Genomic DNA, 24187 nt, shown 5'->3' on the forward strand with positions numbered 1-24187 from the left:
GGCGGTCCACTTACAGCTCTTTTCTGATTGTATAAACATGAAAATATTGTCAGACTTTTGTTTTTTCAAGTTTGATATTGGTTATGAAATGACGTGTCCTCGATCACTTTTTTTACTTTTTCGGATCAGGGCCACTAATTATGAAAAGTACTCCTTAATTGTAATGGTCAAGAAGTTCTCTCAGGTATTATTTTATACTTTTTCGAGCTTGAGGGACACAAATTTATGAAAAAGGACCCCCATGGAGTTTTCTTAAGTTTTTCTTCTAACTCGCTAAAATTAAAAAACATCGAGTTTTTCCTATACTGGACTCGTTAAAATTTAACATTAAAGGACCTGTTCAATTTTAAACAGGAATGAACCACTCCTTCTTAGGGTTCGAATTTTAAATTAAGTTGGACTCATTCCAAGGATGAGCTTACAAACAAGCAAATGTTATCCTCCTCAATCTTGTCAAAAATAAAGAGGTACTTGCCAGAAATGGTGGGGGCAACGACAGAAAAATGAACCTGTTTGTTACACTTTGTTTTTAGAAAATCCGTTAACCACTCTTGAACATGACACTTTTCATTCACCTGGGTTGGGAAATCCTTTGCCTAACAGTTAATCAAACCACATTGAAAGCCTTCAGCTAGTTTCTGGGTATTAGCTTCGGGTCAATTGTCACCAAACCATCTGCAGTGTTGTTATTTGTTCAAGAGAATAGTTCAAACAAACCATTCATCTGCAAAATATCTGTCATCCATTTTGACCATCCTTGAGTCAGTCCTTGCCAATATATTTCTTCAAAACTTCATCTATGATTTCATGTTGTGGGCTTGCCTATGACGGATCACTTTCTATAGACTTCAACTCATTATCTAGGAAGATGATCAAGAAATCGTCAGTACCTTGAAATCTGCATGCCCTAATGGCAGGTTTCTCGCCTTCGATGACAGGTTGCATCATTGACCTTCGTTCAAAGAATTCTATGACATGTTCGACTTCGCCTCATTTATTCACATTTCATGGATTGTACTGAGTACTTTGAGAGCCATTGACATTACTAGTGATTTCTCTCACACTTGTTAACCGTTCACATCATTGACTGGTAATCAAGTGGTTTCTACCATGTTTGACTTCGACACATTTATTCACATGGATAGAATTGTACTAGTTCAGGAAGCAGAAATCAAAACCCTGGATATAGTTTCTACCATCCAGGATGCGAGCAATTTTGTTATTCATTATACAGTGGAATATTCATAAACAGATGGCTGCACCCATACTATGTCTACATATGTCTATACTCTTGATGTATTACAAAATCATTCCTGTATTAGAACATTTTAGTCAGTTTTCTAGTAAGTTTTGATCTGAGTATGGGAATGCCTACCTCAGAAATCATGTCTACATATATTTATTTTGCATTGAATTTTTTATAGGTTCCGACTAGGGTGTCCATAGGATGATCCTTGAAATGATAAATTACTTCACTCTTCATAAATGACAGACTCTATCTTCATCTATTACAGACTTCGCACTTTAGGGGGCAATCTGTTGCACTAAAAATTGTCACCTTGACATTCTGCAATCTGTGTGAGTCCATTATCACTCATACTTTCCTCCTTTGCAATTTGTAAGCCTCAATTCCTCATATCAAGCCTTGAAAATAAGAGAAAGCCCTCAAAAGTCTCTAAAAATCTGGTTCCGCACTTTCTCTTTGCATTGCCTGTGGTCCCGCACCAAATGGTGATGTCTCCTATGCACCTGACTGCTCCGTCTCTATGTTAATGGTGCAAGCCCCTGTAAAAGTTAAAAAGGCGCGAGTATATTCTGAAAAACTCACTTTCAGTCATTTCTAGAAGCTTCTGGTAGGAATCTTGAGGTGGCAAGTTTGCTCTCTTAAGGTTCATGCATCCCATACCTTAAGGAGCTAACCCCTTGATGTGAGAAGCTTATTCCTTTGAAGGAAGATTCTATCCCTTCATAGGTGGACCTATAACCTCCTCCTCTACACTATAAAGAGAAGCATTGGGCTGGTTACTTGGGAGTTAGAAGCTGGATATTTTTGAGGTGAAATGCTGTTGGAACTTAGTCTTCTTAGTTGAGTTTCTATGAGGAGAGATTACATACCTCTACGATCTCATTGGGAAGAGTGCAAAGCTTGTCAAAGTAAAGGAAATTATTGTTTCAGACCCCAGGAAGAGCTTGTTCAACATCAAGGCTAAAAATGTTGTAAGGTTCTTCTACTTCAAAGTTAATACAAATAAGTTTGTTTTTCTAAATAAGTTGTTGATTCATGGTTTATTTTATGGATTCCTTGATCACCATAATAGACATGATTTATGATATTTGCTATGCAGGTGCTATTTAATGTTTTCTTGTTTGTGATTGCAGGTTCTCAAAGGTAACTCTTTCGAATGATTGAAGGATGACTACTACAAACAAGAATTGGATCTAATGTAGGGTCTTAACACCTTTATAGTATTTATTTATAAATCGCATATGTCTAGAGAAAGATAGATTTGTTTGTCTGTTTGTTGCTAGACTATCTTCTGATACTAGGGATATCGCTCTTGTCGACAAGATTGATTTATTCGGCCAACAAATTGGTGACTCCACTAGGGAAGGTTTTTAATTTTTGGTTTTCCTTTGTTTTGACTTTAGAAACTTGTTTTCGTTTATCATTTCTGATTGATGTATGCTGGCTTGGGTAGCTTTTAGAATCTGGATTTTTTTTGTTTTTTTCAAAGTTTTCAGGGGACTGCACTTTCTCTTTATAGACAGTGCGGGCATCTCCGCATTTTTCCTTTAGTAAATAGAGCGTGACCGCACCTATTTCTTCTAGAAGCCTGCAAACCCTGTAAATTTTTTTGAAAGACCTAAAATATCTTCTTCCAGTTAAGTTTAGGTTTCATTTAAGATTTTTAGTGTCTACGCAAATCTGTATTTTTCCTGTCAAAAATCTCTTGTGAGTGAGTTCCGATAGTATTTTTGTTTTAGATGATTTTCTAGAAGTTTTGCATGCCTGGAGTGGTTTTTACTTGGTCTCTGTAGTGACTCAAAGATCAGAATCTTGAGAAACCTTAGATTACCCTAGTGTCTTTTCACCTTCTTGATGAGTCTGACTTGGTTGTGAAATCTATGCTTTGTGAGAAATAGATTTAGTTTTCTCCTTGCAAATCTTTGAACAAGCTTTGCTATAAGTTTTGAATTTCATTTTTACAAAATAAAACATGTTTGGCTATTTTTGATTGGTTTGTTATTCTGAACAAATGAATTCATAGCTTACTAAACAACTAAGTAAAACATCCTCAAAAAGAATTGAAGCTTTTATTCAATTAAGTTTTTAAAAGTTTTTAGATATCAAGATTAGTTTTTGTAGTTTTGAGTGTTTTTCTAGAACTTGTAGATCTCTTTTGAAGAAAATTGTTTTTTGTAGTTTCTAGTTTTGAAAAGGGAAAGGGATTTATTGTGAGCATTAATTAGTGGTCTCGTTTTAAGTTATTATTAAAAAATACAAAAAGATTTTCTTTCCATTTCCATGTTGAAAGAAAGAATTGTTTCTTAAATAATTGCATTTTCAAACTCTTTCTTTTAGCTAGAATTTCATTGGAAGAAAAACAAATTGCTTATCATTTTAGGTGCATCTTTTAGTGTTTTTCGAGTCGAGTCTTCACACCATCAAAGTTTCATTTCCATACCTATTGACTTAAAGAAAAACCCATAAAAGCAACTCTTAATTAAAATTGATCTAGTAATCTTTTCTATTTCTAGGGCTCTTATCACCAATATAGCTTAGGCTAGTATCTTGGAGTAGGGAGTAATTAACTCTCCAAGATAGTTAAAACAAACAAGTAGATACATCTTGTGGTAGGAAATAAATCTAATTGTAATTGATATATTCTAGGAAGCTTCTCTTAAAGGAGTCAGTCATGAGATCATGTCCGAACCTTTAAGACAATCAATTCTATTTCATTGGGAAATATAGAAGATTTGCGCATATTATAAATGGTAAACCTCAGATTAACCATTTTCAAGGAGCTTGGAGTCACTTGTTGGTAAACCTCGGATTGACCATGTCGATGAGCCTTCAGGGGATTGAGCTTTGTTACTTTTCCCTCGCGCATAGGTCGGATCATAGAATGTTCCCCCAGTTGTATTTGTTGTTGTTGGTAACCTTAGTGTCCATAAACTTAAGATTATTTCCTAAGGTGATGGTGAAGGAAGGATCTCACTGTACCTGGAGCAGACATCAACTAGGCTCACTTGGACTCTCTGGGGGGTTCTCTTCACTCGAGATGGTTTTGTGAAGAAACTTGTTCCAGTCATTAAGCAGGTTGTCAGGGTAACTGTTCCAACCGCCCTTTTTGTATTAAACTTCTACTAAGTTGGATTTCATCACCAACTTGTGTCTTTAGTACGACAATTTACTGTTTTTGTGTGGTTTTGACTCTTATATTTTTTAGGCGTCTGATTAAATTTTTTGTTTCTTTAGAGACATTAGGTGGTTTATTGAAATTTTCTTTGTTTGCATGTGATTAATTAACATTTAATCATGGCTGAATTACCAAGACAATCTCGTAGATTTCAGGGGAAACCTCATGAGTATACACCAAGCCAGTTTGAAGGGCTACGAGCTCTTGTATCACCTAGTGACAATAGAGTTGGATCACCAGAAGCCGGAGAGTCATCTTTAATTGTTCATCCTGATTATCAAATACAAACAACAGAGTATATTCAAGAGCCAACTTCATTTTCCAAAGTTACTAGCAATATTTCTCCTTCCAGTGAATTAGTTGAAGAACTTGAAATTTCTGAGCCTAACACTGAACCTGCTGCTACTCCAACTTCAGGATTTTCTTCTCCAACTTCTAGTGGTCCTGGTTCACCTAGGGTAGGAAATATCATTACTCAAAATCTTCCTTTTGGCCCCATTTCTATTGAAGAACTTGTTAGTCTAGACGAAGATGTAACTCTTCCTGAAAACCAACCAACTTTAAATATTAGGGAGTGTGAATCAATATTCTATAGTCCTTTTAGGAGTGATGCTTGGTATGTATCATTGACAATTTTTTTAGAAATATCGGGTCTTATTTTTTCACAACCTCGAATTCCTTTCGATCCTACACCAAGAGGTTATGATCCTTCATCAATCATGTCAAGGCAGTCATCTATTTTTTCCCAATCTCTACAAAAATTTTTATATGGTGGTCCTTCTGTTCCTTCGGGGTACCAGTCACTCACTGGTACTTTTTTAGGAGCATCTCCTCGACCAACTCAACATGAGTTATCAACTGGTAGTAATGGAACTAAAGTGTTGAACGCAGAAGAAATCCTTATGATGTTTGGTAGTATCCCAAATCCTCAAGGTAATTAGATACTGCCTAGGGGGCAACATCAAGGTAGTTAGTTACCGCTTGGGGGCAACCTTAAGGTAGTCAGTTACCGCCTGGGGGGCAACCTCAAGGTAGTCAGTTACCGCCTGGGGGGCAACCTCAAGGTAGTCAGCTACTACCTGGGGGGACCTCAAGGATAGTACATACCTTCGGTATAGTACATACCTCAAGGTCAACCCTAGACTCAGTACATACCTCAAGGTCAACCCCAGTTTCAATACATACCTCAAGGTTAACCCCAGTTTAAATACGTGCCTCAGGGTTATCAAACTCAAGGTCAGTACCCAACTCAAGGTTTCCAACCACCTTCTAGTCAATCATTTTTACAAGGAGCTAGAAATGTATCGCTTAATTGTCAGCCCTACGTTCAACCAGGTTATGGTCCTCCATATGCACAACCTTTTATGGGTCCATACTCTGGAATGAATATGGCTTGGGATCTGTCTCAAGCTCAACAAACTATACAACCTAATGTGCAGTTATCTAATCAACCTGGACAACCTTTGGTTTCTGGTCCAACCCAGCAACATGTCCAACCTACTGTTCAAACCTCTGCACCTGGTTTAATTCAGAAGCCTGGGCTTAGCTCACCTCAGACTCTGCCTCAAAATGCTACTACAACTTCTGTTCATCCTACCACACCTATTTCTGGAGTATCTGTAGCTCTAGTTTATGCTATCCCTGCATCAGTACAAACTCCTCAAGTCTCTGTGTGACAGTCAGGACCTACAGTTTAGACTTTGGTCCAGATGCCTGCAGGAAAAGCTGGTCCAAGTACGATTGTCACAAGTCAACCACAATTCACTTATCAACCCTACCAGCAGTAGTATCAATTCGGTCCTACTGTACAAAACCCAATTTATCAATATCAACCATATCCTGGCTATACTTATCAATAGCCTCAACAACCCCAGTTTGGTCCCATTAATATTGGTTTCTCGGGAGGTTATAACATTCCTAATGCAAATCCAATTCCAGGTTATCCTGGATATCCTCCTCCTGGAGCTGGTCTTATTACTCAAGGTTTTCGCGACCCTAACCATCAATCACCATTTATTGCAACTTTGGATTTACCTAATTTGTCATGCCTTACGAACGGTCTGATTTACTATCTTTCGTATTGGCCACCAATGCTTATTAAGTTGCTCAGTGATATCCTGAAATTCAAGGGTAAGTCAGGAGAGGATCCATCAAATCATGTTATGATTTGTCACCTCTAGTGTGCATCTAATTCAATTATTGATGATACAATTCGATTGCGTCTTTTTCAACGAACTCTTATTGGTCTTGCCACCAAATGGTACATTGAGTTACCATGAGCCTCTTTTATAATTTCAATCAGTTACCCACTCCTTTCTTAACTCATTTTCAGTTGCCTGTTAGATATGACAATGGCACAGAACTATTAACTTCACTAAAACAATCCACGTCCACATATATTTCTGATCATATTCATGAATGGTGACGTAGAAGGCGTTTAGTGAAAGTTTTCATTTCGGATCAAATTTTAGCGGAATGGTTCATTAAATCATTGTTACCCAAAATCATTGAAGATGTAGCTAAGGGAGGAGTTGTCACTGAAGAGCAAGTCATTGCTCAGGTTCAGTACCTTGACCTCGTCTATACACAGTTAGGTACTTTACATGAAAAAATCCCTGATCTTCCAAAATAGGGTCAAATAACTGTAGCTCCTTCAGGGTCTCATGCTGCTGATGGTATGATTGGTTTAGTTAGTACTAAAGGTAAGAAGAATGTTGGAAATAATATTGAGAGGGGGGGTGAATCAGTATTATCAGATCAATAAAACTTTTCACTTTCCATATTAAGATTCATATGTGATGCAACAAGTATATATCCAGTAAACATATGATTCAGTTAGTTGATCTCTAATGAGTCCATCAGAACATTATTAACCATATGAGCAGTAAAATAGAACAGATCATCACACACATGAACACCATGATGTAAGGTGGAAACCCAATGTGGGTGAAAACCACCTACTGCAAGTCGTCCCAATCTTCTTTAACAAGAAATATCTTTTACAATAGTTATGTACTGGTGCAGACTTATACCAGTACATAGGCTTCTACCTGCAGAAGGCTACAACCTTCTCTCGTTCTCCAGACTCTCCTGGAAGGGAGCTACAACCCCCTTTGCTCTTATACTAGCTTATCCATTTACTAGTACGCAGGCTGCTACCTGCTAAAATTCTCCAACCTTTACTTGTTTTCCAGCTGCTACTAGAAGGGAGCTACCACCCCCTTGGCTCTTGTACTAGCTGATGTACTAGTACATAGATGTGGATGTACCGAAGGCTACAACCTTCTCTTTCTTCCTCCAGGTACCATGTTTCATCAATTTTCAGACTAGATACACTGAAGCACAACATCATAATCTGAAAGACCACGTTTCATCCAATTTTCATACTGGTCCCAACAAGAACATTGAAGCACAGGAACAATCACTATGCAAAACCCATCAACTACACTTGCATCATCAATCTCTGATTTATCCAATACTGTAACACTGTCAATCAACACAGTCACATAACAAACAACAGAACTCTGTAATAATAACTAGATCCAACTGTATCATCAAAAACATGCATCAAAGTGCATACGCTACTTGGAAGTGCTAAACCCGCGTGTATACGCAACTTCACCAAAGTGAAATAACGTATATGTCATCAATTGCTTACCTATAACTTGATGCACTTCCTGACTTCAGGCATATCCAGATTATTACTTATACAAGGATAATATGTGTGTTAGCAACCCGATCTAGTCCATTAGATCACATAAATATGAGTCATTATGATCCTGATCCATTATTAGATCTCATCCATCAACAATGAGGCTAAACACAATCAATCAAACTGAATATGTAGAATACTGACACCATTAAACAGTCATCAGAATACATCAACAACTAGAACCACCTGTAACTTTAAACATCATAGCTCAAATGGTATACGCTACTACAATGAACCAAACCTGCGTACATACGCGCTTTCACCAAAGCCAACCCGCGTACAAATCTATAAATATTCAATCATGACTTGCAGCAATTTCAAACTTAAGTTATACCCAGTTCATATCATTACAAGTGTCAGTATACAGATCTAGAATAAGCATAATCAACTATATAGAGATAGTTCATTTCAAACCATTTGATCCCAATCTACCCTTAGATCTTGTTCTCCATCAACCGGTGAGATCCCTCTTTAGCTCAAATCCAGATCTGCACCATAACCCAATCACAGTATTCCAGATCTAGCACTTTATCAGATATTCAATAATTCCGAAGATGCTTTTCCAAATGATCTCCTTCCTCTTTTATAGTCTTAGGCCTTCCACAATACCATGGTCCAAAACCATAAGATCAAAAACTGTCGGACTAATACCATGAACCAACTATGAAAGTGCGTGAGATCAACACTTTTGGATGCAATACCACGGACCAAAACCATAAGATCAAAAACTATCGGACTAGTACCATGAACCAACCATGAAAGTGCCTGAGATCAACACTTTTGGATGCAATACCATGGACCAAAACCATAGGATCAAAAACTGTCAGACTAATACCATGAACCAACCATGAAAGTGCATGAACTTTTCTCTGCATGAAAGTGCGTGAACTTTTCTCTTCATGAAAGGAACTTTTCTCTGCATGGAAGTGTGTGAACTTTTCTCTACATGAAAGAAACTTTTCTCTGCAGGAAAGTGCGTGAAATTTTCTCTACATGAAAGAAACTTTTCTCTTCATGAAAGTGTGTGAAATTTTCTCTACATGAAAGAAACTTTTCTTTGCATGAAAGCGCGTGAACTTTTCTCTACATGAAAGAAACTTTTATCTTCATGAAAGTGCGTGAACTTTGCTGCACTATAATTTATCATCTGAGATGAGTGGGTTGCCATGAAGTACAACATATGTATCATAATGCCAACAATCTCCCCCTTTGGACTTGATGGAAACAATACCAAATCACTCTCCCCCTTTGACATCAAGGGCAAAGGGTGGACCAAGATATTCTCTTCGTTTGCTGTCCATACTCCCCCTGAGTGCCTGCTGAAATTTCTGAATGAGCTCCCCCTTTGTATATGCCAAGGTGTACCAATTTGTCCATGCTTCCCTTGAGTACATGCTGAAATCTCTTCTCTACTGAAGTGTGTTGTTCATTCTCCCCCTGACTGTAAGAAAGGTACGCAAAAAGATGTTTTACAAGAAGAACATGACTTTATCATAAGTGACCTTCCTATCACCAAAGACTCATACATACATCCATCTCCAAACCAAGTGGGGATATACCAATATTGACTCTTCCACCCAACCAAGTTGGGATACATCAAATACCAATTGTTCATACATGACTGAAATATTACATCATCCTTCCCATGAATATTGGGAGAACAAATGACCAACAAGGGATTCATCAAATGACTACAATAGATAGAGACAAACTATTACATCATGAGTCTTGATATGACCATCACATGATATTTATAACAGAGAACAAAACATCTAAATAAGACCAAGATAGTCATCAACAACTATAATACACAATATATGTACTGCTCCATCTGTTTATCAGCATCTAGATCAGCAATCTGTTCTCCTTTTGCACTTGTTCCACTTGAAACCAAAAACAACTGAGATCTTCTGAGATAATGCCAAGAATATATGCTCCCCCTACAACTGTACTGGATGGTCTTTGTCAGACCCATATCAAACTCTTTTCATTCAGAGCCTGGCCCATAGAATATCTTCAAATCAAAAATATACGCACCTGTATCTTCATAAACAAGCGTATGTACGCGGATACCCTTCATTAAAATCATGTACAACCACATTTCTCTGAAAAAGGAAAGATTTAACAGCAGACTTCTGCATAGAAACATTCACATTATATCATATAGCCATCAAGATCTGCATGAACCAGGTATCATCAATTGGGAACATCTGCATCAATAAACATATGTAAGCAACAACCTCTCATCACATAGGTAAGAAACCATCATCATCATGTCTCCAACAATGCAACTTTGAATAATCATCCATGTATCCAGTACTATGTATCATGAGCTCAAGATCATTTGTCAAAACTTCTTGATATCATCAGCAGCAACAATCCTCATTCATGTGAGCACCAAGAACTATAGGAATCCTGCACCATAACTGTAATATATGATCTTTATGCATATGACGACACCAGCATATGAGTGACTCATCATTGTTGTGGGGAAAAGTATCCGATGCGGATGACCCTATCCCTACTCTAAAGGTGACAGTCTTTAGCAACAACTGAAAGTAAAAGCTTTGATGTTTTCCTTTATGAAAATACAGAGAGAATGAAGAAAGATTAACCAACCTGGTGTCTTTCGCTTAGTCGATCCTTGTCCTCTCTCCTTGTCTCTTGTTCCCAGCTCCTTGCTCTCTTTGCCGGTCCAGCTACACACAGATCCTGCACAAAACAAGAGAGCAAACTACAAGATACATGTACTCATAACTGAAGCATGGATTAGGATGGATCAAATATACATGTAAATACAATACATCAATGCAATACAAGTATATAGGAGAACATGAAAAACTTTATTGATAGAAGTAACAGGGTTCTGAGAAGGTTACAACCAATGATGGCTCCAATCCAGCAGCACCTCCTCAGCAGCAAGGACTCTCCTCTTCACCTCTAGTAAAACAATCACCCAATAGCTCTAACTGTAATCCAACAGCACCTCCTTGCTTTACACAAAATTCCAGCCTCCTTAGACCTCATAGAAGAGCTCTATATATAGGAGAGAAGAAGAAAGGATGAGTCAGCTTGAGGCTGGCATAGAGCTGACTAGTGTCCTCTCCTTCTTCAGTTAATCTTCAGTTCTTAAGTCCACTTGGAGATCCTTGCTTACACATGGTGATCAAGTACCTCTTACTCATCACAGGGCGAATCTCATGAACCAAGTGTCAGTTTGGAAGCTTCCTGGGCAGTTGACACCTTGCAGAATGACTGTGCCACTTGGCCAATCTCGCCCAGCGCAGGTAGCCTTCATTAGATTTGACTTCCAGCGCAGGTACAAAGAGGAGCAGTTGCATTCCAGCGCAGATGCTCAGTGGAGCAGCTGACATGATCCAAAATTAGCCTGTTTTGAAGTGTTTTCAGGTGGAGAACTGATTGGAAGTGCTGTTGTTTGATGACCTTGTTCTTTTAGGGGTAAGAACAACATGTTTAGGGACTGAGGATCCCTGTAATTATTGACATTTCATGCTCCATGTCGCGAGGCACAAAAATGTCTATAACAGTTGCCCCCTAAAGTATGAGGCCGTTTATCGGGTGAAATGCTTTATCTAGAGGGTCCGAAGTTCATTCCAGTGCTGAGGAGTGCCCTGTAATACGATACAATACAATACATTATTTTTCATTCTGTTTTCATGATCTAGCTGAGGCGGGCATTCCCATGCTCAGCTTTATAAATACATTTTGGTACATAGAATAGACGATCGTCTGATGGTAGACTGATAATTCTCTGCTGAAATTATCATCCTTTGAATAGGATGATCATCTGCTGCAATGATGTACATGACAAATGTTTTTATATTTCCTGAATATATTTCGCAGCCTGGATGGATGAAACTAGATCCGGGGTCTTCAAACTCGCTCGATCTTCACTCTAAGTACAAGTCGATCCATGTGAGAATTTCGTTGAAGTCGAACATGGAAAGACATCGCTTGATTACCGGTCAATGATGAAAACCGTTAACAAGCGCGAGAGGAATCACCGATAATGATAATGACCCTCAAGGTACTGCAGTACAATTCACGTGGCGTGAATAAAGGACTTGGCGTCGAACGCCACGCAAAATCTTCTGGTCGAAGGTCATTGATGTATACCTGTCGCCGGAAGTGAGAAACTTGCCATTGAGGCATGCAAGCTTCAAAGTACTGATGGGGTTGTTCCTAGATCAACTTCTTGGATAATGAGCTGAAGTCGACAAGAAGCGATCCGTCAAAGGAGGGCCTTAATGAATCCCACATCAATGACACGGAACGGAGCTAATGATTTTAGTGGAGGTGAAAACAAACTGTGACATATGATTCAGGGTGGCGATCATGAATGGATGAAGGATAATGTATGGCAGTGGATGGGACACGGTTGACACTTTCAGAATGACCTCTCTTGAACATATAACGACACTGATGCGATGGATCGGTAGCATTACCCCAAAATGTGGATGGTTTGGCGAAGACCATGGTGAAGAGACCGGTGAATGAAACAACCCAACCCGATGTGGTACGGAGGAAAAGTGTCATGTTCAAGAGCGACTTGCTACCATTAAGCTTTGATGTTCTCCCAATTTTTCCCCAGTCATTTCTGACCAGTACCTCTTTATTTTTGTCAAGCTTGAGGAGGATAACATATGCTTGTTCTATAACCTGCCCTTCAGGCAAGCCCATCGCTATGATTTAACGAGCTTAGCGATAGGGAAACTCGTTCTCGTCTAAAGACAAGTTTGTCGCTATTTAATGAATTTAACGAGTCTAATGACAAGGATAACTCGGTCCTTTTCATTTTTAGAGAGTCTGAAAAGGTACATAAAGTCAACTCCAGAATTCCTTTTTCGTCATCTAATCCCTTAAGTCCGAAAAAGTATAAAACAATACAGAAGGGATGAATTTTCGATTGCTTTAACGAGCCGAACAAAACAAGCGCTCGATCTTTTTGTGCAATAATCCCTCAGGTCCAAAAAGATTAAAATCTAGAGGAGGGATAGCTCTTCCGGTCGTTTAACGAGCTGGAAGGCCAAAACTCGGCAAACTTTTCATATTTTACGAGTCAGTGAAAAGAGCTCAAAGAAGACTCGTCTTTTGAGGAACGAGTGATAAACAGGGATAGCAGCAGATTCCAGGTACAAGTTGGAATATTCCAATTACGGCAGTGTCACAAGGATGGCTAAGTGAAATCACTCTTCGCAGCGGTTCCTCAAAATGGGTAAACAAACATATGGAGATGAACGATTGGCCAAATGAACGGATGGAGGTGAGACTGCAAGAACACGACCAAGGGTTTTAATATGGCTGTCAAAAGTTACTTTCACCAGGGTTATTTACCGGTTCATTTTTTCTGAATGAGCTTGAACTCTAGGGGAAGATTGCTCACAACTTATGTTTATTTTTTAACGAGCATGAACTATGCGCTAAAACTGCTCGGATCTTGCGTTTATTTTTTAACGAGCATGAACTATGTGCTAAAACTGCTCGATGATAAGTTTGCATGCCCCCAGCATAATAATGCAAATCGAGGTGCATGCCCCCCAAGCTTCATTGCATCCAACTCGGTGGTTGGAATGAAGGTTTTCCTCGGGGATTTGTTTCATTTTTTAATGAGGTTGACACAAGATAGGAACTATCCTCGGAGCCGACAAAATATCTAGGAATCTTCCGAATCCAACCAGAAGATTGGATTAGATTTCATTTTGTAGGTTTCCACTGTGGCCACTCCCGCCAGATTACTTGGAGGCGGTAGGGCGAAAGTACCCATTAAGGCAGGGTCTTTTAGGAGACCTACTCCAATATTTTGGAGCAAATGATTCCTTCCATTGATCATTGGAATGTTCTCTGTAACTTGTGAACTGTCATGGAGAAAAGTTTGTTGGTCAACGATTGTAATTCCCCCTTGGAAGGGGAATGCAATCTTCCTGAAGTAGGTTGACACAACTGCGGCCATGGCATAGATCCATGGTCTTCCAAGTAGGATGTTGTAATCGAGGTTTCCATCAATTACTTCAACATCAATTCCTACTGTTTTGCCCCCCAGTTCAACTTGCAAGTTACTTAAAATCCCGTATGGAGTGTATGATCGTCCATCAAATGCTTTTAACGTCGTTGACGATTTCGACAAGGGTGGTGAGCCTAGATCTTCCCAGCAACTCATCGACATAAGACATGTAGATGCCCCCTCATCAATAATTGTTCGATGAACAGTTTTGTTGAGGGCTTTCACTTGAATAAGGAAAGCTAGTTGAGCTGGTAACTGAGGGTCATATCCTTTATGATCAAAGGCCACAAGATTGGAATCCATTGGGCCAATCCCACTTATTGCTGATAATAAAGCTTGCTCTTGGGAGGGGAAATTTTGTTGTACTTCAAGTGTCGACATAGTGGACGGCGATTGGGCCGGGTCCTTTACTATATTATAATTCTGTGCTCCTTTGGCACGAGGATTAAATGTCGATTTGTGTACTACTCCCTTTGGCGACTTTATCATCGGCTCAGGAACGATGGGTGGCACAACTTTGGTCAAAGCTGTCGTCGAACTACTAGGTTGTTCATTAGCCTTGTTATTCGACAGCCATGGATTCCCGTAATCTTTATTCCTTGTCAAAGCATTATTCTGCTGCTTTGAGGTAGACAACATAAGCACTTGGGATCGGGAAGCATTTTGATTAGCAACCAGATTTTGACCAGGATTAGGAAACGGATCAGTCAACACCGCTGAGGTTTTCGGACTCTTAAAGAATCTTTTAAGCTCAGCTTTGCATGGACAATCTGCTGTCCAATGATCCTCATCGCATATATGACACCCCGAAGGGGGTTTCCCTTTTCTCCCTTTCTTTTTCTTCTTGTCTCCTGGTTGCTTCAGTTGTTTGCCCTTGTCGTCCGACACGGCACTTACTTCCGAGGCAAGAAGTTCTTCATTTGCATTTTGATTCGAAGTCTTACGGGTTTTCTTAGATGAATCCCGTGTTGACTTTGCATTTGCAGTGCCAATCACACCATCGCCGGCATGAGAGTCACTATTTGATCTAGGAGGGGGAGGAATTGAAAATTCCGGTCTAGCGGCGTCAGGTATCTTGTCATAGAGCGTGCCAGACTGAGTATATACTAAGTCTAAATACTGGGCACGAGCAATAACTTGCTCCTCTGTTACGACGCCTCCCTTGGCCACATCTTCTGTTATAGCAGGAAGAAGCGACTTTATAAACCACTCAGCTAAAAGCTGATCTGGAACATAAGTCTTTACCATTCTGCGACGACGACGCCACTCATGTATATGATCTGATATATGTGTGGCCGTTGTCTGCTTGAAATTGGTCAAGATCTCTGTTCCAGTTTCGTACCTTATAGGTAACTGAAAGTGTGTTAAGAAAGTCGTGGCTAGGGAACTAAAATTGTCGAAAGAGGCTCTAGGTAACTCAATATACCATTTAGCCGCTGGACCAGTCAATGTCCTCTGGAAAAGGCGAAGCCTTATCGAATCATCATTCAAGGTATTCGACGAACACCACAGATGGAATGTCATCACATGATTCGACGGGTCTTCGCCAGGATTTCCATTGAATTTAGGAATGTCCGAAGGAAGTTTGTGAGGAATCGCTGGCCACCAATGGGCATAGGCGATTGGATCGTTCGTCAATCGATGTAAATCTGGTAATTCTAGAGTTGCCACGAATGGCAACTGCTGATTCAGGTTTGGTGAGGCGTACCCAGGATACGATGGAATCGCCTGAGCAGTAGGCCTTTGCATACCAGCATAATGCAACTGATGTTGATATGACTGATATGGCTGGTGGGCTTGGCCACTATAAAGTGGTTGATTTAACCCGTTCTGAATACAGGGTTGCCCACTATTCGCAAAGATCTGTTGTTCAGATCCCTGGTACACCTGTTGAAATTGAGGTTGTTGGTATTGCACCATCCATGGTTGCGAAGCCATGTTTTGCTGTGCGATACTAACCGACGGACCAAGATGTGGGGTTATGGTTCCCGTTTGTATCTGTGTCGTCCCGGCAGTTGGCGATTGTGGTTGTGTTGCAGGGTCAAGGGGCTGTTGCATTACAACTTGGGGTTGACATACAACAGGCATCGATTGAACTTGCGACATGGTTACAATTGCTGGCGTCGTCGGGATGCTAGACATAGGTACACATTGTTGCATGGAATATACAACTCTCGGTTGTTGGGGCAACATAGGCACCCAACCACTCGTCGTAACTTCAGTCAAACCTGAATGCGGTTGAAAACTGCCGTATGGGTATCCTCCCGGAGGGGGAAGTGAAAGGGCATATTGCCCCCCATACGGTAACAATCCGGAGCTCAAGGGTATAGATTGCCTTTGAGGACTGGATGGTCCAAACTGATTTCCAAAGGGATCAATTTGTCTAGTTTCAACATAAGAATTACCGGGTATTATACCGGAAGAACAAACTGGAACAGACCAAGTTGTCATAATAGTCCCTGGGTGGACTCCTTCTAGCTGTTGAGAGCTAGTCGGGACAGCTGGTATGCCGGCAAACATCGTCGGAGTGACATCAGGAGCTTCTGCTGTCGCCGTGTCATTTGGCACAGTCCTAGATGTCGACGGTTGCTCAGACATTTTAAGTCTATCCAATAAACTGCCTAACGATTCTACAGGAACTTCCACTGGCGATGGACAAACTTCTGATGCAGAAGGAAAAAGAGTGATGCCTACTCCAAAATGAGTTGGAGTATTTGCTTGCTGGTCCTCTACGATTTCCTCTATTGCAATCAGACCAGGAGGAAGAGGAAGACCGTCAGGTCCGTAAAAGATTTCTGGTGTCGAAGAAGGGGTTGCTTCGACAGCGACAGTTGTTTGAGCCACAAGACTCTGTGGACTGGTTTCAGATGGAACTGGTTCAGTTATGCAAGTACTTGTTCTCAGACTAGGATCAGTACAACTGTCCCTCTGTCGCTGTTGAACTTCTTCAATAGAGGCAGGGATTCCAGAAATATTAGGAGTGACCAGAATCTCAGATGTAGTTGGAACTGTTGTTCTAACTTTAATGGGAGATTTTGATCCGGTCAAGCGAGTTTGCTTCGTCCGTACTACTCTCGATTCCGGAGACAAAGACGGTTGACTCGCGAGTCTCCTCGAACGACGGAGTTCTAATTGACTTTCCTCCACGGTTGCGGATTACTCGATCAACTAAAATACAAAAAGGGGAATTATGTTTCCGTATTGAATGAATTTTATTAGACGCTTTTAGACACAACTTTGCTTTTTCATGTTTTAAGAGTCGAGAAAAAGCTAAAGATGACTCTAGTCGCCTTCGATGTATTAACGAGCCCGAAGTGACAAATGCTCGGTTGGACCTTTTCAATTATAGAGTTTGAAAAGAGCCAAAAGAAACTGCTCTGGAGATCTAGGCAGAGGGTGTGCCAAACCTTTCGCGAAACCACAGAATACGTTTTACGGTACGGGTGGTCGATCTTCGTGAATGCTGTGTTCACTGCATCGCGATCAGTAGGGCGGTCGACACGACTTCCTAAGGATAAAGGATAATTGCCTATAGGGGTCTCCCAATATACGCGACGGTACGCGGGAGCTCAAATCCGTATTAGTGCTATCGTCCCTCAGGAGGAATCACCCACCTTCGTAGAGATCGACAGTCACTACGTTTAACGACGCCGGAACACGTCTCTACCTAGACCTCTATTGTGAGCATTATGTTACAAAGCGTTTTTAGATTCATTCAATATATTTTAAGTTGATCTTGTTTAGCAGTTTGTCTTTCAGGATCACCACGAGATGTATTGGTACAAATTCCTAAATGCAACTAAAATGATAAGCAAGCTTTACAATCTTTTTAGCTTTGAAAATCCTAACTACTGAGGGGAGAGAAAAACATTATCTTTCCACACAGAGCACAAAGCACAAACTAATGCACTTTCCCCTAGATCAATCACGCAAAATTATCAAAAAATGCAAATGCAAGATGCATGTATTTCTTTTCCTTTCCCTTAATGTTGATGTAGACAAAAGGAAACCGTCGTATAATTTTCGAATTCAATTTGAAGCGTAAACAAACAAGTTTTGTCTAAAATCAAAAGACACCTTACAGGTACTTGTTTCGACACTAAAAATGTATGAATTCAAACCATAAAATGAAAAACAAACAAACTCAAACAGCCATGAACAGTAATAAAACTAGCTCTTAAGATCACAAAGACACTTTTACAGTTCAAGATCTAAGAGGCCACAGCTATACTGGTTTGCTTTTCACAATGGGAAACTGTAAATGAAACAAGAAATACTGAAAGAACAATCACAGTTTCATCACACAACTGAGGCGGAATAATGGCAAGGACAGTTGGTTTCAGCAAGGTACAATGACAAGCAACAGCAGCAAAAACAATGGTGAAAACAGGGCAAGAAACAGCAGGAAACCCTAGTAGCAATAGGCAAAACTGGTTCAGTGCAGGTGATACACTGTCAGTTTGACATTCAGCGCAGGTAGCCTTCACGGGACCTGCGCTGAAATGCAGAATGCCTTTGGATAGCCTGCACTGAAGGACGAGAGTTGCGTTTTCTACAGTTTCCGGGTCATAAAATGCTCAAAAATGCATTGTTTTTGCTGAAATAAAAAGCTATAGGTCAAGTACAGGCTAAGGGATGATCAAGAGGATAAAGATCTATCACAAAGAGTAAAGATTCATCTGTAGATTAGCTCTTTAAATCTTGAATTTGCTCAGCAAAGGAGCAAGAGTAGCAGTCCCTCTACTTCGCTTTTGATATAGTCAAAAGCTTTTCGATTTGGTACTCTTTTCTTCAAGAAATGAATAGCAAAATACTACAAACAACAACAAGATACTAGGCTCCCCAGCGGAGTCGCCAGTTTGTTGTGGGGAAAAGTATCCGATGCGGATGACCCTATCCCTACTCTAAAGGTGACAGTCTTTAGCAACAACTGAAAGTAAAAGCTTTGATGTTTTCCTTTATGAAAATACAGAGAGAATGAAGAAAGATTAACCAACCTGGTGTCTTTCGCTTAGTCGATCCTTGTCCTCTCTCCTTGTCTCTTGTTCCCAGCTCCTTGCTCTCTTTGCCGGTCCAGCTACACACAGATCCTGCACAAAACAAGAGAGCAAACTACAAGATACATGTACTCATAACTGAAGCATGGATTAGGATGGATCAAATATACATGTAAATACAATACATCAATGCAATACAAGTATATAGGAGAACATGCAAAACTTTATTGATAGAAGTAACAGGGTTCTGAGAAGGTTACAACCAATGATGGCTCCAATCCAGCAGCACCTCCTCAGCAGCAAGGACTCTCCTCTTCACCTCTAGTAAAACAATCACCCAATAGCTCTAACTGTAATCCAACAGCACCTCCTTGCTTTACACAAAATTCCAGCCTCCTTAGACCTCATAGAAGAGCTCTATATATAGGAGAGAAGAAGAAAGGATGAGTCAGCTTGAGGCTGGCATAGAGCTGACTAGTGTCCTCTCCTTCTTCAGTTAATCTTCAGTTCTTAAGTCCACTTGGAGATCCTTGCTTACACATGGTGATCAAGTACCTCTTACTCATCACAGGGCGAATCTCATGAACCAAGTGTCAGTTTGGAAGCTTCCTGGGCAGTTGACACCTTGCAGAATGACTGTGCCACTTGGCCAATCTCGCCCAGCGCAGGTAGCCTTCATTAGATTTGACTTCCAGCGCAGGTACAAAGAGGAGCAGTTGCATTCCAGCGCAGATGCTCAGTGGAGCAGCTGACATGATCCAAAATTAGCCTGTTTTGAAGTGTTTTCAGGTGGAGAACTGATTGGAAGTGCTGTTGTTTGATGACCTTGTTCTTTTAGGGATAAGAACAACATGTTTAGGGACTGAGGATCCCTGTAATTATTGACATTTCATGCTCCATGTCGCGAGGCACAAAAATGTCTATAACAATCATCAAGTAAAGAAGATGTGAATTCAAGATTTGTACCTTTCCTTATCCTTATAAATATCACCATGTAAGCACTATATCAGAGAATCAACCACAAATCTGATCTGATCATCAACTATGTAACCCCAAAAATCATATGAGATTTTGCCGTGGACAACTCATAATCATATCATAGCAAGATGTATCCTAAGCATCATCACCAAGGACCACTAACCATAATGTCAACAATGCATTATTAAAAGTATCTGCTCCCCCTGAACCTGTGCCATCTGTTTACTGTCAAATCTGATCACACATATATCAACAAGAAGTATCAAGACATCATCATCATCAAGTTAGGATCACAACACTTCTAAACATCTTACAAGTATCAAGACCTTTCCACACATCCTTGGCAGACTGTAACTATTAACCAATAGAGAAAATAATGGACTGAATCATATCAGACCCTTTCTCTGAGCCTGTCCCCACTGCTTTTCTTCAGACAACCATATACGCGACTGTGCAGTATCCAACTCGCGTATATACGCGACTTCCCTTTAAGAAACTAGTGTATGGGATTCAGGACACTAAAGTTTTACACTTTCAGCTCCCCCTGAGTCTGTTATGTCTGTGTTGTGCTGTGTCTGAGTATATTGTGTTGTACCACATCTTTCTGACTATACTTCCTTCTTCTTCCATATCTTCAAGTGTGATGATGATTTCTTCTTTTGTTATGGTCCTTGTACTTTTTTCCTGCATTCCTTTGCTCTATGTCCAAGCTTGTTACATGCATAGCATCTTACATGTTTCATATTCCTTCTGTAGCAATCAGTAACTTTGTGACCAAACATATTGCAAGCAAAGAAATATCCATTAAAGTACTTGGAATGTGATGATCTTTCTGTGTGATGATCTTGAACCATTATTCTTCTGCATCTAGCTGCAACATGTCCAAGATTATGACATCCATAACATTCAATATTATTCATCTGAGTAAATGGGTGACTATTACTTCCATAGTTAGGAGTAAAAGATTTTCTTTGAAGAATCTCTTTCCTTGATTGTTGATGGGGTTGACCTCTCATCTTCTTGTTGATCATTTTAGATTTCTCTTTAGAGTTCCTTGCCTCTCCTTGTGAACTAGATTCACCTTCAGTAGATTCATGAAAACCAAGACCAGTCTTAATAGCAGGAGACCTTTGACTACTAAGAATATCATCCAAGGCTTTAGTACTATCTTGAAATCGTAACAGTTTATCGTTTTCTTCTAATTTTCCTTTTAAGATATTTACCTCAATCTGAAGTTGTTCCTCCTTTTCTAGACATTTCTTCTTCAAAATTTCTTCATACTTTCTTCCTTCTTCCATTTGTTGCCTTAGTTTGAGTATCTCCTTTTCTTGTTCTTCATTCAGATCCTGCTGCATTTGACGAATTCTGAAGGCACATTCTAGCTGAGATTTTAAGCTGATGACTTCGTTTTCCTGTTTTTCAATAGCTTGGAGTAGATCTTTATTCTGCTTCTTTGATTCTTCAAGATCTTGTTTTAGTGAGAGGATTGAAGCTTCAAGACTTTCATAATAACTGGATCTATCTCTGAGTTTCTTGATTTTTGTGTTCTTTTCATTGACTTCATTTCTTAGAGATGTTGCTTCATCATGCAACTTTTGATATTTGTCCTTGAATAACTTCCTTGTTTCTTGTTGAGCCTTTAGTTTGGTAGCAACTTCTTTGAATGCACTAGCCTTTATGTTCAATAGATCTTCTTGATCTCTAATTTTGTCTGTTAGCCTTTTAAATTCTGCCTCTATTTGATATCTTTCTTGTTCACCCATAAGAGAAAATTCAGTTGTTTAGCTATCACTTTCATCTTTTCCAAATGTATAGATACCTGTATTACCAGAGGATAACAAATTCATACTTGATAGATCTTGTTCATCTTCATTCTGAAGTGATTCTGAATCTGATTCTGAATCTGAAGTGCTTCTGCATAATCCCCAATCGATTCTCCCACTGTCATAGTTCTTCTGAGATGTCTTCTTCTGCTTAGGTGCTTTCTTCTTAAGCTTCTTTCCCATTGTTCCACAGATCTCCTTCAAGCGATCAAGCTTCTACAAAAGGACCTACTCTGATACCAATTGTTTGAAATAATACTGAGAGGGGGGGTGAATTAGTATTATCAGATCAATAAAACTTTTCACTTTCCATATTAAGATTCATATGTGATGCAACAAGTATATATCCAGTAAACATATGATTTAGTTATTTGATCTCTAATGAGTGCATCAGAACATTATTAACCATATGAGCAGTAAACTGGAGCAGTAAAATAGAACAGATCATCACACACAAGAAGCACACATGAACACCATGATGTAAGGTGAAAATCTAATGTAGGTGAAAACTACCTGCTGCAATTCGTCTCAATCTTCTTTAACAAGAAATATATTTTACAATAGTTCTTTACTGGTGTAGACTTATACCGGTACACAGGCTTCTACCTGTAGAAGGCTACAACCTTCTCTCGTTCTCTAGACTCTCCTGGAAGGGAGCTACAACCCCCTTTTCTCTTGTACTAGCCGATCCATTTACTAGTACGTAGGCTGCTACCTGCTAAAATTCTCCAATCTTTACTTGTTTTCCAGCTACTACTAGAAGGGAGCTACCACCCCCTTGGCTCTTGTACTAGCTGATGTACTAGTACGTAGGTGCGGACCTACTGAAGGCTACAACCTTCTCTTTCTTCCTCCAGGTATCACGTTTCATCAATTTTCAGACTAGATACACTGAAGCACAACATCATATTCTGAAAGGCCACATTTCATCCAATTTTCATACTGGTCCCAACAACAACATTGAAGCACAGGAACAATCACTATTGCAAAACCCATCAACTACACTTGCATTATCAATCTCTGATTTATCCAATACTGTAACACTGTTAATCAACACAGTCACATAACAAACAATAGAACTCTGCAATAATAACCAGATTCAACTGTATCATAAAAAACATGCATCAGAGTGCATACACTACTTGGAAGTGCTGAACCCGCGTGTATACGTAACTTCACCAAAGTGAACCAGCGTATATGTCATCAATTACTTACTTATAACTTGATGCACTTCCTGACTTCAGACATATCCAGATTATTACTTATACAAGGATAATATGTGTGTTAGCAACCCGATCTAGTCCATTAGATCACATAAATATGAGTCATTATGATCTTGATCCATTATTAGATCTCATCCATCAACACTGAGGCTAAACACAATCAATCAAATTGAATATGTAGAATATTGACACCATTAAATAGTCATCAGAACACATCAACAACCAGAACCACCTATAACTTTAAACATCATATCTCAAATGGTATACGCTACTACAATGAACCAAACCTGCGTACATACGCGCTTTCACCAAAGCCAACCCGCATACAGATCTATAAATATTCAATCATGACTTGCAGCGATTTCAAACTTAAGTTATACCTAGTTCATATCATTACAAGCGTCAGTATACAGATCTAGAATAAGCATAATCAACTATATAGAGATAGTTCATTCCAAACCATTTGATCCCGATATATCCTTAGATCTTGTTCTCCATCAACCGGTGAGATCCCTCTTTAGCTCAAATCCAGATCTGCACCATAAGCCAATCACAGTATTCTAGATCTAGCACTTTATCAGATATTAAATAATTCCAAAGATACTTTGCCAAATGATCTCCTTCCTCTTTTATAGTCTTAGGCCTTCCACAATACCACGGTCCAAAACCATAGGATCATTATGCTGGGGGCATGCAAACTTATAACAAGCATAGTTTTTCATTTCAAGCTTGCGTAAACATGAAACTGAATCCAAGCAGAGTTCTCCATGGTTCAAGCTTGTGTAAAAATGAACCCATACCCATTTTACATCTCGTGATTGCCGTCTTTATCCACTAAATTCTGCTAGATGAGCCTTGGTTGTTTCATTCCATCGCCACCATCTCTTTGGCTTATCATATGCTTTCACTTGGTTTTTTTTCCTTTCCTGAGGGACCGCAGCAATGAGTGGTTTTATTAGCCAGCCTATTAACCATTACATGTTTTGAGCAGTTCCACCATTGACGGAACCA

This window comes from Pinus tabuliformis, chromosome 1_2 (assembly GCF_031772625.1).
Source record: "Pinus tabuliformis cultivar Carrire ecotype Pingquan chromosome 1_2, CPIR1, whole genome shotgun sequence".
Lineage (NCBI taxonomy): Eukaryota > Viridiplantae > Streptophyta > Pinopsida > Pinales > Pinaceae > Pinus > Pinus tabuliformis.